This window comes from Urocampus carinirostris, chromosome 12, assembly GCF_059441175.1.
Source record: "Urocampus carinirostris isolate Australia breed hairy pipefish chromosome 12, RoL_Ucar_1.0, whole genome shotgun sequence".
NCBI lineage: Eukaryota > Metazoa > Chordata > Actinopteri > Syngnathiformes > Syngnathidae > Urocampus > Urocampus carinirostris.
The window spans coordinates 26,533,537-26,548,540 of record NC_142360.1 but is presented as its reverse complement, the minus strand read 5'-3'; the positions used below and the strand labels follow the sequence as shown (position 1 = coordinate 26,548,540).

Sequence of the window (15,004 nt, the reverse complement as noted above, 5' to 3'; positions counted from 1 at the left end):
CTTGAGAGCTTGCAAACTATAACTTAGCCGGAACACTCCATATCCTTAGCTGGAACACTCCATATCCATTTTGTCTTTTGGCTTCAAACCACGCAAAGAACTCCTCCCATCCAGGTAGAGATTTTTTCTTGGCTCTTACAGTCACAAGTAGACAGGCATTTTCTGAGCGGAGGTTTTGAACAGGAACATGGGGAAATGATATCAGAAAGATAAGAGGGGGAATATTAGTGATCAAATCTTAAAATCACATCTAAATGGACTGGGAGCCAGTGCAAGTTAGCTAAAATTGGAGTAATGAGTAATATTATCAAATTTTCTTGTCCTAGTCAAAATTTTGGCTGCCGCATTCTGAATAAGCTGCAAACCTTTGATGCTAGACAAGAAATCAAGATGCTGAGAAGTAACAAAATGCAAGAGTTATAATCTCAGGGACTGATTTTGACAGAATTGGGCATATTGTCTCAATATTACAAAGGTAGAAGAAAGTGTAGACTTATTGTACATGAAGTATATCAGCTTTTATTATAAATCGATATTTTCTACGCAAACTATAAGTTCAAACTAATGTCAGGAACTTCAAGCTAAAGAACAAAGTTAAGCCTAATGTCAAGAAACCATGAGACTAAGGTGCGAACAGGGAACTGAAACTTTGAGGAATGGCTGATAACACAAAAACGTGCGAAAAGTGGCAAGCAGAAAACGGAAGTTGCGGTTTTCTTTTGACCTGTACAACGCCTCAAAAAAGCTATAAAAAGCTTGTTTCAAAATGTCATTGTGACACTATTGCTAAGATTGTCCGATTGAAGACTTGTGGTCTCCAGAATATATTCTGCGAATAAAAACCTTTCTCTAGACCATTAATCAACATCCAGTTTTTTTCTGCTTAGTTAAGACAAAAGTATTTTTTTGTATTTTGTAAGGGAAAATACGACAGTTTGTAAGGGCATGGAGCCGTGGAGGTTGCTAGGTATGAGTATGCCTCCGAAAAAACACTTAGTATTAGGTGAAAATCAACACAAAATTGGTCATTTCTTCAGTGTCAGTAATAAGTCGAAACATAATGCAGAAAGTGAAAACAACGGCAATAATTCCGGCACGAAAAAACGGCGGAGAAATTCTTCGAAAGATCGCGGAGGCAAGGAAAACTAGTGTGTTGAAGCGAACGATTCGACGAAAGAAAATAAGCAAAAGAATATAGATTAATATAATTATTTCAGCAATATTATTTTGTATAATGTAAAATATTGTTGTGAACTGAAAAATCTTGAAGTGATAACTGATCTGTATTCCCAATGAACTGTGATGATTAAAACTGAATGAATATATAGATTTATATTATATATTTGTTGCCGATAACACTACATTTTGGGGAACCATAGATCTCTGTTGGGACCCATAGATTTTTGAGCATGCGAGTCCCCGGGACCCATCACTTTTCAGAGGTAAAATGAACACCGCGGTACACTAATCTTTACTATCGACATAATTCAATAATCATCAAGGATTAAGTACATGTTTTATCAATGTTATGTGTAAGAATTTCTTTTAGTATATAGCTATTTTAAAACAGTTTTAGGGTTCGCTTATATCTGATGTATAAGAATGCCTATATGCCAGTATATACAGTACTTGAAGTCATTTTGGTTTTGATGGTCATTTTGTTCTTCTATCTCAGCTCTAAACTCCACAATGTTTTCATTTAATACATTTGAGAAGAGGATTTTTTTTCTTGATTTAGGTTTCAGCCAGGGTTGGGTAGGGTTACTTTAACTTGATTACTTTCAATTACTTTTGGATTACTCCAATACCAAATATGCTAATAAAAGACAAAAGCAACTAAATATGAATACAATTACTAAATTTTGTGCAGGCTTGGGGAGTAACGGAATACATGGAACGGCAAAAATGATGTTGGCAAGCTGTTTGGATTTATTTTCATTTTGTTTCTGTCGCATTTTATGTTAGTTTTGCCGGAGATCAAAGAGATCAAAGCCAGGAGAGAAAGCTTACCACGTGTTGTGAGTCAGAATTGTATTCATATTTAGTTTCTTTTGTCTTTCATTAGCATATTTGGTATTGGAGTAATCCAAAAGTAATTGAAAGTAATCCAGTTAAAGTAACCCTACCCAACCCTGGTTGCAGCTTATCATTAGGCTGGACTGGTGGGTCCTTAAGTCAGACCAGTTGAGAACCACAGAATTATAGGAAACTGTAATTCATGCATTTAATAAGTAGCAGAGTAACAAAGTCACGCAACATGTAGTAACAAGAGTTGAGTCACGAAATGTTACTGATAACGCGTTGAAGTACTTGTGACAGAGAAAAGTAATTGCGTTCCTGGAACGTGTTCCTTTGTAACGCATTAGTCCCAAAACTGGTTATTTTTCAAACTCTGCACGCGAGTTGGAATGGAACACGATGTTCAGCAGCCAAGCGAGTCAAAATACATTCTTGCCGGAGGCGCTTCTTGGAGGGAGCAAGTCACGCCCATCGGATCACAACAATTACAGACTTGAGCCGTGCGGCTGACAATCTTGATTGTTCCCTTCCAAGACCCAAATCCTCCTCGTGCTACAAGCATGGCCTACTAAAACCTCGGGTCGGGCTGAGTGAAATATGGATTTGATTTCCTCTCCGACTGTTTGTTCTGCCTCAGCGCTATTTTATTTTTACCACGTGTAAACATAACGTACATCCTGCACGCTGATTTTAACTCTTACATAAGAAATAAAATGGCTTTGGACCAAGTTTTGGCAGGGGTGCTTCGACTTTTTTCCAACATGTGTGGTATTTACATTATGGCCAAGGAAAAATGATCTACCCACCACAAAAATACAAAACATTGAATTATTTTATAGTTATAGTTTTTATTGTCTTTATTGTAATTCATGAAATGAACATTATTTGCAGCAAGATAAGACAGGGGACTCCAGGATAAACACCTAACAGGTTAATATAATGTCAGGATAAATAAACAAAAATGTTTACAAAGTAGTACTTGGAGACTAGCCTGAGTTGTAGTAATAGTGCAATGAAAAATAGTGCACCGCAACTCTAGTGCAATGAAAAGTAATGCAATAACATTTAGGTGTATGGCCCCGGGGGGAAACCTGTCTCCAAACCTGTTGGTCCTTGTTCTAAGGGACCTGTAGCACCTTCTAGAAATCAAAGAGATGGTGGCATGGGTAAGAAGAGTCCTTTATTACGTTTTCAAATGTGTAAATAACTAAAACTCAGTTTTTTTCATATAAGATTTTGTATAGTAATATGATAGTTCTGGGTTTGCCATGGCTTATGTCATAAAATTAATGATATGTGGCCCGCCGGCCGCCGGTAATGTTGACCGCAGTATAAAATACATTTGGACCAAAAATAAAAATCACAGTTTCACCAGATCATGGATAAAGCCCTTTGGCCACCTTGTCCTTGGCTTTCTGTGAGAATTTTAGCCCATCCCATTTCCAACACGGTGACTGTAAATTAAAAAAGGAAAGTCGATTGTGAAGGAGGAAGCTTCCAGGACAAGCGAAACATTGAGTACCGTATTTTCCGCACTATAAGGCGCACCTAAAAGCCTTTATTTTTTTTAAAAGCTGACCATGCGCCTTATAATACAGTGCGCCTTATATATGGATCAGTATTAAGTCGCAAAGTCTTGCAACTAAAGCAAGCAGCCGCCGACTAGATTTTCCCCCGAAGGCGAAGTCGTCCGCGGTGTATGCTGGGATTTATATCAATCATCATTTGAATCAGTCACTATTGGCTAAAGTTATTCGGAGGTAAAGGGGGCGGATCCTTTTTATCATTTACAGGCTCGCATAGGCTTAAGGGGCGAAACAAAGCCTGCAATTGGCCGAAAAAGATGAATGTGAATCACAAGTTGGGTTGCACTGCGGCATAGAGAAAACATGTTTTACGATTCTGTATTTGTAAATATTTTACTCTCCTGGATTTACTACACCAATGGTTACGTATCATTAAAGAACGTGAAGGCTGCACGAGAACATAGGTGAGCTATGCGGATTTATATTTTCCCGGTATCTTGTTTTAGAACGATCTTGATGTTTCTGTGATGAGTCTATTTTTAAACTAAATTCAATTCAAAGTGTTTATTGTCATATGCACAGTAAAGAACCCCGTTTCCTGCACAATAAAATTCTTACTTTGCTGTCCACACAGTTGCCAGCAAAAAACAAAATGGAAACTAAGAAATGTTTGTTTGGTGACATCGTACGGACACCGCATCCGCACGTGTCTACGACACGTATTTGCTTCTTTGCAAGCTTTCGGAATGTTAAGGGGGTAATAAGTTTGACAGAACTATCTGACTGTTTTGTCGACGTTCCCATTGTAGCGCCTTATAATGCGGTGCGCCTTATGTATGGAAAATATAGGACCAAAAACTATTTTTTGGGGGTGCGCCCTATAACCCGGTGCGCCTTATAGTGCGGAAAGTACGGTAATTTCGAAACCGAAATTTGAAACAACTGCGTCTGCCTAATTTGTCAAGAGACTGTGGCAAATTTTCAAAGACTATAATATCAAGAGGCAGTGCCAGAGAAGCTAACTGGAAACTAAAGCTATGAAAAGGTGAAGAAACTGGAAGCTTTTCTAACGCCACAACAGCGCTTTTTTCACAAGACCTGGCGAGTCACATGAAAATGCTACAAAGGTGAGCTACACGGTCGCAAAACTGCCTAGTTCTGCAAACCTTACATGAAGTGTGAATTTAATAAAGACTGTTCAAAGAATGCCAGGCTGAATAGTCGGGCTTCACACGTTTTTAATTTACCAAATCTGGTCCACTATGAAAAGTTTAAGACACCCCTGGTTTATATGATTTGATTCAAGCTTGTAAAGAAACATTTTATATAATGAAGGGAAATGTTTCATGATAAGGTCTTTTTACCGCTCTTTGTTTGCTTGAACAACAGACGACTCTTTAGGAACTACGTATATGATTTGCATTTTGAACATACACATGAGTTCATAATTGAGTTTTGTTGGTCACATGAACAAAACTAGGACATGATGTTCCTTGAAACATCTTGTGGACATCCGTCAGCCTCACTGATTACATTTCAGTCAATTGGCGCTTTCGAACGTCATACCTTGTTTGTTTACCTTGTTGTGAAAGGGAAAGGCTTTAAAAACAAATTGTCGAAGAACGTAATATTAATTATGTTCATTTAGTTTGTCGTTTAACTTGTCCAGCTGTAGTAGATTTATTTATCTATTTATTAAACCTGTTATCTACCTGGTTCACTGTGTCTATTAATTCTCCATTCATATCTGTACGACGTACTGTCAGATTTGCTCGTATCGGAACCGAGGCTGCATTTGGGGAAAGTTTGACTTTTCCAACTTTACAGCGGTTGGTATGTGTAGACCAGGGGTCACCATCCTTTTTCAAGCTGAGAGCTACTTTTTGTTCTTAATTAGCGTAAAAGCCCCCCAGTTTGATATTAATTTCTAAAATAGCATCCTAGGTAGATGGCTTGCTAAATAGCTAAAAAGATTAATTAATAGTTAGCTAGAAAGGCAAATGGTTATAAAAAAATGGAGCTAGATATCTAAATAAAAGAGTTAGAAGAGTTAAAAGCCTACTAAATAGCCCGATAAACTACTAAAGTAATGTTCAAAGCATTCAGAGGTTTGTATTGGTTCCAGATAACAAAAATGCTTAGTATGCATCGTATGTGTCATTTCTTGCCTGTGATGAGTCCGTTGCCACACGTGGATCCCTTTTAGATACGATTGTGGGAAGTTGCTGCCACCTTTTGGTGTTTTGGAGAACTACTTAGATTCATTTTGCAGGCACGGACGCCATCTTGGAATATGATTGGCTAAACCAACAGCTTCCTCGAAGACTGAAATTAAGGGAGGCATCCTTCAGAACTTTTTGTGAAGGCCTCCAGGTAGATTTTTGGGCCTACCAATAACTGACTGAAATGTAATTGGTCAAATGCTTTAGTATGAAAGCTCTCATCTCGAAGCAGCAAAATGACAGACAATTTGGAACTATTTATTAAATATTGATGGACAAAATATCATTAATATCACATGATTCAGATCTTATTTTAGGCCAACAGAAAAGGCCTTGCAGGCCATCACGGCCCACTTCTGTGCTATTTACATATACCATTAACCACATATGCAGTGCAGTGGCACTGCTAGAGCTTTTTTTTATGCTGAGATTGAGAGAATACTGCTAGGTAGATAGAATCAATCTTCAAAACATGTTAAACAAATAGCACCCTTAACCTGTTTGTCTGCTTCTTCTGTGAGTCACTGGCAGATACTGTAGAAAATAGAGAGCCACAAACATCATTTTGAATTTTTCAAAGGTCACAGCCTTAAAGAGCCAATGCACATTGTTCTTGGAGTACAGATTGGATGATTTACAGCTGGTGCTTTACCTTGTAGTAGAGGTTTGACAAAGGCAATTCGAACATTAGGAGCTAGTCTCACACAATGTCAAGGGCTCTTTCGAACTCGTGCGGAAGCACAGATTAGTACAATCAAACAATTGTCCTTTATTACGGAAGTGTTCGTTACATGGAAAGACAAGCAGCGAGGCAACAGTATCCAGAGCACCAGATGCAAACAAGCTTTACGAAATATATAAGTAAAATGTTTAGAAAACAAGTGAGTCCAAACAGTGAAGTTTACAGTCCCAAAATTCATCAGGCAGTATTCGTAGTCTGGGAGATCTTGTGAACTCCCAGACTACGAATACCGCCTGATTGAATTAATACATTTTTCAAATATAATTGTTTTCCATTTTTTATTTGTACTTTTTTCTCAGTTTTGCATTTTGTATTTTGCTTGTTAAAATGATTTTTTTGATTGTTAAGTTTGATCTTATTAAAAATAAAATGAAAAAAATCAACTTCTACGTTGCAAAGATTCACTCTTGGAACGTATTACTGACAGAAAAACATACATGCATTTTGGTTTTAGGAAATCATCGAAAAAATATGTTTAAAAATGGTATGTCCATCATGACATAACAACGCCTGTCTTTCTAATGTATTGGAATATGATTTAAATTTTAAACTAGAATCATAATTATCTTCATGTTATTGATAACAACGTAATAAACAAGCTTAGACATGGCCCTCCAGGATAAATACAGTATGTAGTAAAGACTTAAAAGAGAAAAATACGTTTACAAGAATGTCAGGATAAATAGGCAAACATGTTTATGATACAGTGTTTGGAGACTGACCTAAGTTAGTGCACCAGAAAAATAGTGCAATTAAAAAAAAACTAGAGCAATGACATTTAGCAGAAACTCCAGTAAATCTTGTTCCAAGCATCGTTTACTACGTTGTTATTAATAACAATAAAGAAAATTCAAATTCTAAATTGTTATTTCTGTGTGTCTGATGAAATGCAATTTATTTATCAGTGAGGCCTTTATGTAACACTGGACATTTGAATTCCCATATATTGTCGGCTGCATCTTGTGTCCAAACTGCTGCAAACTACACAAACAACTCAAGGATGATTTAGGATTTTTGTTATTTATTATCTTATCTTGGCCTGACAGGAGCCATCGTTGACGGCACTGTCAATAAACGTAAAGGCAGAACACATGGTCAAGGTTGTCAGGAAGTCGAAAATCAACACAGTTGATTCGTCCTTCTCCTGGTGCGGTTTTGTACATTCCTCAGAGGACGGCAGGAAGGAGCTGCGCCAAACCAAGTTGTGTTGCTTCTCAAACATGTTAGTGATACGTTTTGTCGTAGTTGTCGGAGCTGTAATGATGAAAGCCAAATTTATTATTTTGGCTACAGAGCCGAAACGAGTTTGTATTCCATGTTTTTCAAGAATTGGCCACATTAACTGTATACACGCTAACTCTGACTAACTCACTAAACAAGCCCAATGTCAATCTGTTGATTCCTCCACGATATTTTTAGTACATTTTCTGTCAATATGGCAAAAATGCCTCAGTTGTATTGATTTATACACTGGAGATCAAAATCAAAAACGTATAAAAAAATGGAATGGTTTCGAAATAATATCATATTTACTCTTTGACAGTTAAATGACATTTTATTCTGTCTATACCATGGTACCACAATGAATGAAATGAAATGAAATGTTCTGCATTTATATAGCATTTATATAGCGCTTTTCAACTCAAGACTTCCCAAAGCGCTTTACAGTGTGCTTCACATTTCCCAATAGCAACCGTGCAGCCATGTAAGGCGCTAACCTGCTTATTGGGGGTATTAGGGGTTCAGTGTCTTACCCAAGGACACTTCGACATGTAACACGGGGGAGCCGGGATTCAAACTGCGATTTCTTGATCCAAAGACGAGCGCTCTACCTCCTGAGTCACTGCCGCCCCAACACTTTTTTTCTTCAAATCTTATCAAATCATCAAACATCCCACAGTGAAAAAAATGTGCTGAAGAAATAGCTTTTTTTCTGGAAAACGGGGCTCTGGCGGTTTTGTTTAATTTTGTCTTAAAATATAGGATGTGGCTCTCTCCAAAATTACGATATTTTTTATTTTATGGCCCTTTGGTTAAAAAAATATCCAAACCCCTGGTATACCACGACAAAATGTCCTTAAACGGTTTAGCATTGAAGATGGCATTTTTCAGAATAATTCCATTGTTTGCAAATTGTTCTCCAATGTTGATCTCCAGTGTTTAAATATTGTAGGTCATCAAATGTGATCACAGGGTTCTTGGTTGCATCCCTGATTAGTTATCTACTTGTTTGAGCTGAAAGTTTACAGGGACAGCCAGGTCCTGGTAGGTTTGCATTGGTTTTATGCTCTCTTTATGTTGATATTATTGCTTGTACAAAATGTTCTTGTATCCCATTCATGCATTGAACTTTTCCACAACTTTATCTTGGACCTGACTGGTGTGTTTTTTGGTCATCATAATGGTGTCTGTTCTCCAGTGCCATCACACATAACAGGTGCATTATAACTGAAACTTAGTTACACACAGATACATTCTGTTTGTCATCATCAATCATTTAGGTCGACACTGGATCAATCAGACAACTTCAGGGATCTTCTGGAATCAGTTGGTATTGCGGAATAATTTATCTGAGAATGCTGGTAAATGAATAGACTGTAACAACTGTGGTCTTTTAGGATTTGGCCAGGAAAAAAAGCAGCGTGTACTGAGCTGAAAGAACAGGGGGGCTATATTTTTGCAACACCTACTTTTCAGTTTTTTTCATCAAAAATATAATGAAGAATGTTGAAACAATTTGGTTCCATTTCACAGTTGTGTCTTAAATATTGTTTCTTAGAAAATATTGTCCTTTTTTTAGCTTTATGATTGAAGCCTGGAATGTGGCAACATGATAAAAAGTTATTGAGGAGCCAATACTTTCCCTGGGCACTATAAGATGAATGTGTTTTCATGGTTTGTATTTTCTAAATTACTCTTTTACACTGTGAGGTGTTTTTTGAGATCATTTTGTGTATTTTGCCATTGGAAAGATTATTTATTTTACATGTATTATTTTTCCTATGATAATTCTAATCATAATATACCCTTTATTTCTGAATGTTATACTGTACTCTCAGCATGTTCACAATAGTACATTGTCACTTGAACAAACTTGGAAAAAAAGAGACTAAAAGCTTTGATGTCTTCGCAGTTCAAAAAACCTCAAAATGGGTTTGTTAATATAATATGGAATTGATTATCATATGGTTATATAAAAAGTACAAAGATCCATGTTGTAAGTATTTATTCTTCGAACTGAAAGTCTTTTATATGTCTGTTCCATGCATGCAAAGAAAAAAAGAGATTCTCAAGTGGTTGCTGTGAATAATTCTTTCTATGTGGTTGCCAAGAAGACGATCTGAGCAATAAAAAGCCGGCATGCGGACGCCCACGTCCCATCCCGCGCGCAGTCCAAGTGACGTCAGCATGTTGTTGACTCCAAAAAGAGCGACGGGGATCGACTTGCAGGTCCCTCCCCGTTGAGGACTTCGTGGAAATCACTAGAACTTCGGAGGGTTACACGGAATGCTCACCGCATTGAGACGACTGCACGCGAGAAATGTCTGCAAGAGGGGGCGGAATGCATGCTGAAAATAACAACATCCACCAATGAGAATAAAAAAAAGAGTTACTATGTTTGTTTTGCAGGGGATCACAAGTTGCATGTTTTTGTTTTTTGTTTTGATAATCGGTCTTCTGCAGAGTTCTGCAGCACACTTTGTTCGCAACCTTTGCATGACCTCTCGTGATGCATTTTACCTGATGTATTCAATTTTAGCATCATCCACTGCCAGTCAAAATGAGAAAGTAGGGAATTTAAAAAACAGCTAGTAAAGGCACACATCATAGAAATGCAAACAAACAAAACAAATGCAAACTAAACAGATTTAGTAATTACAGAGACACCTTAATACGGTGCACTTCAGTTATTGCGTCTTCATATCTTTGTGGATTTTTAACTGAATTGAATTATCTTTATTGTCATTGATATCAACGTTTTGTCCATTGTGTTCTGCAGAATACAGTACAGAGCAAATGCTATTACGGGGCATCTCGTGTGTGTGTGTGTGTTGGGTGACCGTGGCTGTTTTTGTGCGTTTGGTGTATGCTGTAAGTCAAACAGAAAGGGGTGGATGGGCGCAGAAATCAATGTGTGCCCCGAAACAAACTGCAAAGCATGGCAAAAGCAAGTAATTTAGCGGGTCGTAACATTGAAAATAAATTAATCATATAAATCGGACTTCTAGGAAAGTCAGAAGAGCCTAAAGAAGTTGTGATCACCAGCGGGGGCTCCTGGGATTGTTATCCGGGTCCGGAAAAAGACTGAGGTTGTGTCAAGAGAGAAGGCAACGGCGGCGCCGCAGGTCTAGCCTACTGGGGCTTGGCTACGTAACAACTCTCACGAGCTACCCCTGGCATGCCTGTGCCGAACCAACGTCCGATCCATTACCCATAAAACGGATGACCTGGAGCTACAACTCGAGGGACCACAACCTTCGGGACAATTGTATTTTAACAATCACGGAGACCTGGCTCAATTCGATGATACCCGAAGCCCTTTTAATTTTGTTTAACAGACATCATACTTTTTTGCATGATGATGGAATGTACAACACGTGCTGCACTTCAAAATGCTTCTAATAAAGTGAAGGGTGTTTCTTAGTATTTTCCTTCTTGGCTACGTTTACCCTGTGAGCGCTCTGCATATTCTCTCGTTGCTCGTGTGTGTTCTCATGTTTCTTACCACACCACATTCCAAAACATGCTCCAAATGATTGTTCATGGGCAGGAATAATTGGAATTGTACGTGCTTCCAAAGTTGGCTGCTGTAATATGGCACACAGGCCATGGATGTATGTATGAATGGATGGACAGATGAATGGACTAATAAACAAAGGATTAAATGGATGGAGGGATGGATGGAGAGATGGATCAATAAATGATAGATTGATGGACAGATGAATGGACGGCTGGTTAAATGGATGAACAGATGGATGGATACATGAGCAAACACGGACAGATGAATGGATGGACAGAAGGATGGATGTATGCATTAATGGACAGATAGACGGATGAATGGATGGACATACAAACTGATAGACAAACCGACAAATTGATGGGTGATGCATGCTTGGATGGATAGAAAAATGATGGATGATGGATGCATGAAAAGACGGACAGATGATTAAAACTGATGGACTCACGGATCAACAGATAGATCCATGCATGCATGGATGACTGGACAGATGGAAGGATAAATGATGGACGAATGGATGACGGATAAAGTTAAGTTACTGCAAGAAGACATCAGAAAAATAACCACTCCTAAAAAATGAAAACTCTAGCACGTGGTGAGAAAGTCTGGAGGGTGCAGTTGGCGACAAGCCAGTCTTGGAACGAGAACCCTACTCACTCGCCGCAATGTGACCGAGATGAAAGTGGCGTTGAGGAATTTTTCCATTTCTTGGAAACGCGATCAAACTCCAAGGCAGTGCATGCCGAAAACAATAGCCGAAGCTTGCTGATGACAGGACGACCTTTTCACGTTTCTGGCTCAATCGCTCTGTTTACCAGCGCAATAGGAACATAATGTGCTAGCAAGAAAAAAAATGTATCGAGCGCAGTGTAAAAAAAAAATGGACTCTCCAAAACGACTCTTCTGAGTAAACAAAATTCCAATGTATGTTTTGCAGTTAGGATAAAAATAGAAGGAGGGAGAACAACTTGGTGAAGGAGATTAATAAAATAAAAACAATAACTTGGCAGGGGATCCTTCTAAGGGCAACACACAAAAAAAACAAGGATCTTTGTCAACATTTGGAATATTTGCAGAATGGACACTCCGATTTAATTGGATGATGTTCAGGCATGGACGCCACACCAATGGAGAGCTCAAATTCAGATATGGTGACAGCAAGACACTTGAGGAAATGGGAGGAATGGCCATCATTTCTATATGGAACATTTCGAGAGTTCTTGGAGTTCAAACCGCCTCCTTTCCACTCACTTCCCTCACATTTGTCTTGACTCCCACCTCCAAAAATCAGTCAAACATCCCAAAAATAAGGGATATTTCTATCTATCTATCTATCTATCTATCTATCTATCTATCTATCTATCTATCTATCTATCTTTCTATCTATCTATCTATCTATCTATCTATCTATCTATCTATCTATCCGTCCGTCCGTCCGTCCGTCCGTCCGTCCGTCCGTCCGTCCGTCCGTCCGTCCGTCTGTCTGTCTGTCTGTCTGTCTGTCTGTCTATCTATCTATCTATCTATCTATCTATCTATCTATCTATCTATCTATCTATCTATCTATCTGTCTGTCCTTCCGTCCGTCTAGCTATATATCTATATATCTATATATCTATATATCTATATATCTATATATCTATATATCTATATATCTATATATCTATATATCTATATATCTATATATCTATATATCTATATATCTATATATCTATACATCTATATATCTATATATCTATATATTGATCTATCTATGTATCTATCTATCTACATATCTTTAAACCCTTTGAAAAATGTATTTGAATAAAATCTTGAGACAGAATTTCTCTTATCTGCCTTACCAGATATCTTTGGCATATGATGTATTTCAATTTTTTTACCTTCCATCGGAGCACATACTCTATTGTTTGTTCATGCTTCATGTACTTGTGTGACTCAAGACTTTCAGTCCTAGATCATTGATAGAGCCTTTAAATCCTGCTTCCTTCCATTTTGAATTTCACACACCAGTCCACTTTATGATAGGCTTTGTTGGGCACATAAAGCTATGACGATCCGCCTTTATGGATTTCTGTCTGCTATCAGCACACTCTGACCACATATCTTTTTTATGATATCGATACCGTACACACGTACCGAGTAATGTATGCAATTAAAAAGATGTGCATAAGATTAAACTATTCCTTGGGTGGGGTAAGAAAACAGAACAGGTTTTTCACGATAATCGTTGAACAATTTTATCCGTCCTACATTTGAATAACGACCGTATTTACAGCACTATTAGGCGCATCCCCAAACAGATTCTTTTGTGATATTTCTTTCATGGAATTAAAACTACAGTAAGGCCAAGGGTTGAACAAGAAATACGCTGATTGATGAGTCTGAATATATAACCGATCACAATTGCAAAACTTTAGGTGACTACTGAATGAAAGAAGGAAATGGGCTCTGAACTGAATGAAGAGAAAGGCATTGTGGGAAGTAATTTGGTCATCCTGAAAAATATAAAAAAATGCATTGCAACACGTTTTTAAAATGTTTATCATTTACAATACTTAGTTTGAGGTGAGAAAAAGTGAAAAACAAATGACAGCAATTTCATTTATTACTTTCTGTCTTCTCATTTCTCTTACAAATCTGTTTCCATGACTAAAAATAGTGTGATACTGAAATAAAATCTAACGTCTTGTTTCTCAACTGGTAGGTTGGGACCCAAACGTGGGTCACTGTGTCATTTAGTATGTTCAGACCATGATCATTGATTTTTGCTATCCGGAGATGGAATAAGAGCTTGCTCTGTCCACTCCACGCATCGGCCCAGTTTTGCAGTACCTCCGGGAACGGTGCATTTGCAATGACCGCAGCAAGGCTTTAAGGCTAGGACCTTAGCTTAGCCTTTTGGCTGAGAGTAAGTGTCCCGGCTCCTAGGCTTTGTAGCGTATTATGAACTGACGGATAATGGATAATGAATAAAGAAGATAGAACAATAACCCTTAAAAAAAAACCCGCCCAGCGTGCCATTGTTCATCAGGAGGTGGTGGAGTATCAAGACAACTAGTGCCCGCTATCTACAACTGCTGCTCATCAGGGGCTTTGTATAAATAGACAGCATTGACAATCGTTCCTGCCTGCCAATGTACCTACTCCTCTATGCCTGTGTCGTGCCTCCGAAAAACTGCTATTATTCCCCTAGCCATGAGTTAATCAGACTGTGCTATTCGTTCATATTTTTCCTTTCCTCCCTGTGCGGAACGCCTACCCTTCAATCCCCTTTTATCTTTAAATAAAACTGTCAATGCTGCACGTGTGTCTGCGTTTGGGTTCAAATGCCCAACACATTTGATAGCTTTTGATTGTTCAATATACTTTAATCAAGACACACAAACTCTCAGATTTATGACGTTTTTTTTAAACTTACAATCTACTGAAGAAACCTGAAGACCACACGAACAGCGAGAACAAAATAAAACAGAACGATAGGATTTGGATCTTTTCTAGTACCATTAATATTCAAGGCAGTACTCCAAAGTATATTAAATTATAGATTTTGCAGTCCATGAAAATTGGTGCCTGGTCAGTCCAAAAGAAAAACGTATAGGCACAAATATGGTGACACATTTCTAATCCTCTCCACATATAAGGTGCACGCTCAAATTTCTGGCCAATTTGGAGTTATTGTGTGAGCATTATAGTCTGGAAAATAGGGCAATTGGAATTCCTAAATGTCCTCTGGGTTTGTTTTTTTGCTCATAAATCG

General features: G+C 38.0%; 1 pseudogene; it reads left to right on the top strand.

Annotated features, from left to right (window-relative positions):
• Positions 1-13,932: 13,932 nt before the first annotated feature.
• LOC148355345 (U2 spliceosomal RNA) lies at positions 13,933-14,101 on the top strand (annotated as a pseudogene).
• Positions 14,102-15,004: the final 903 nt, after the last annotated feature.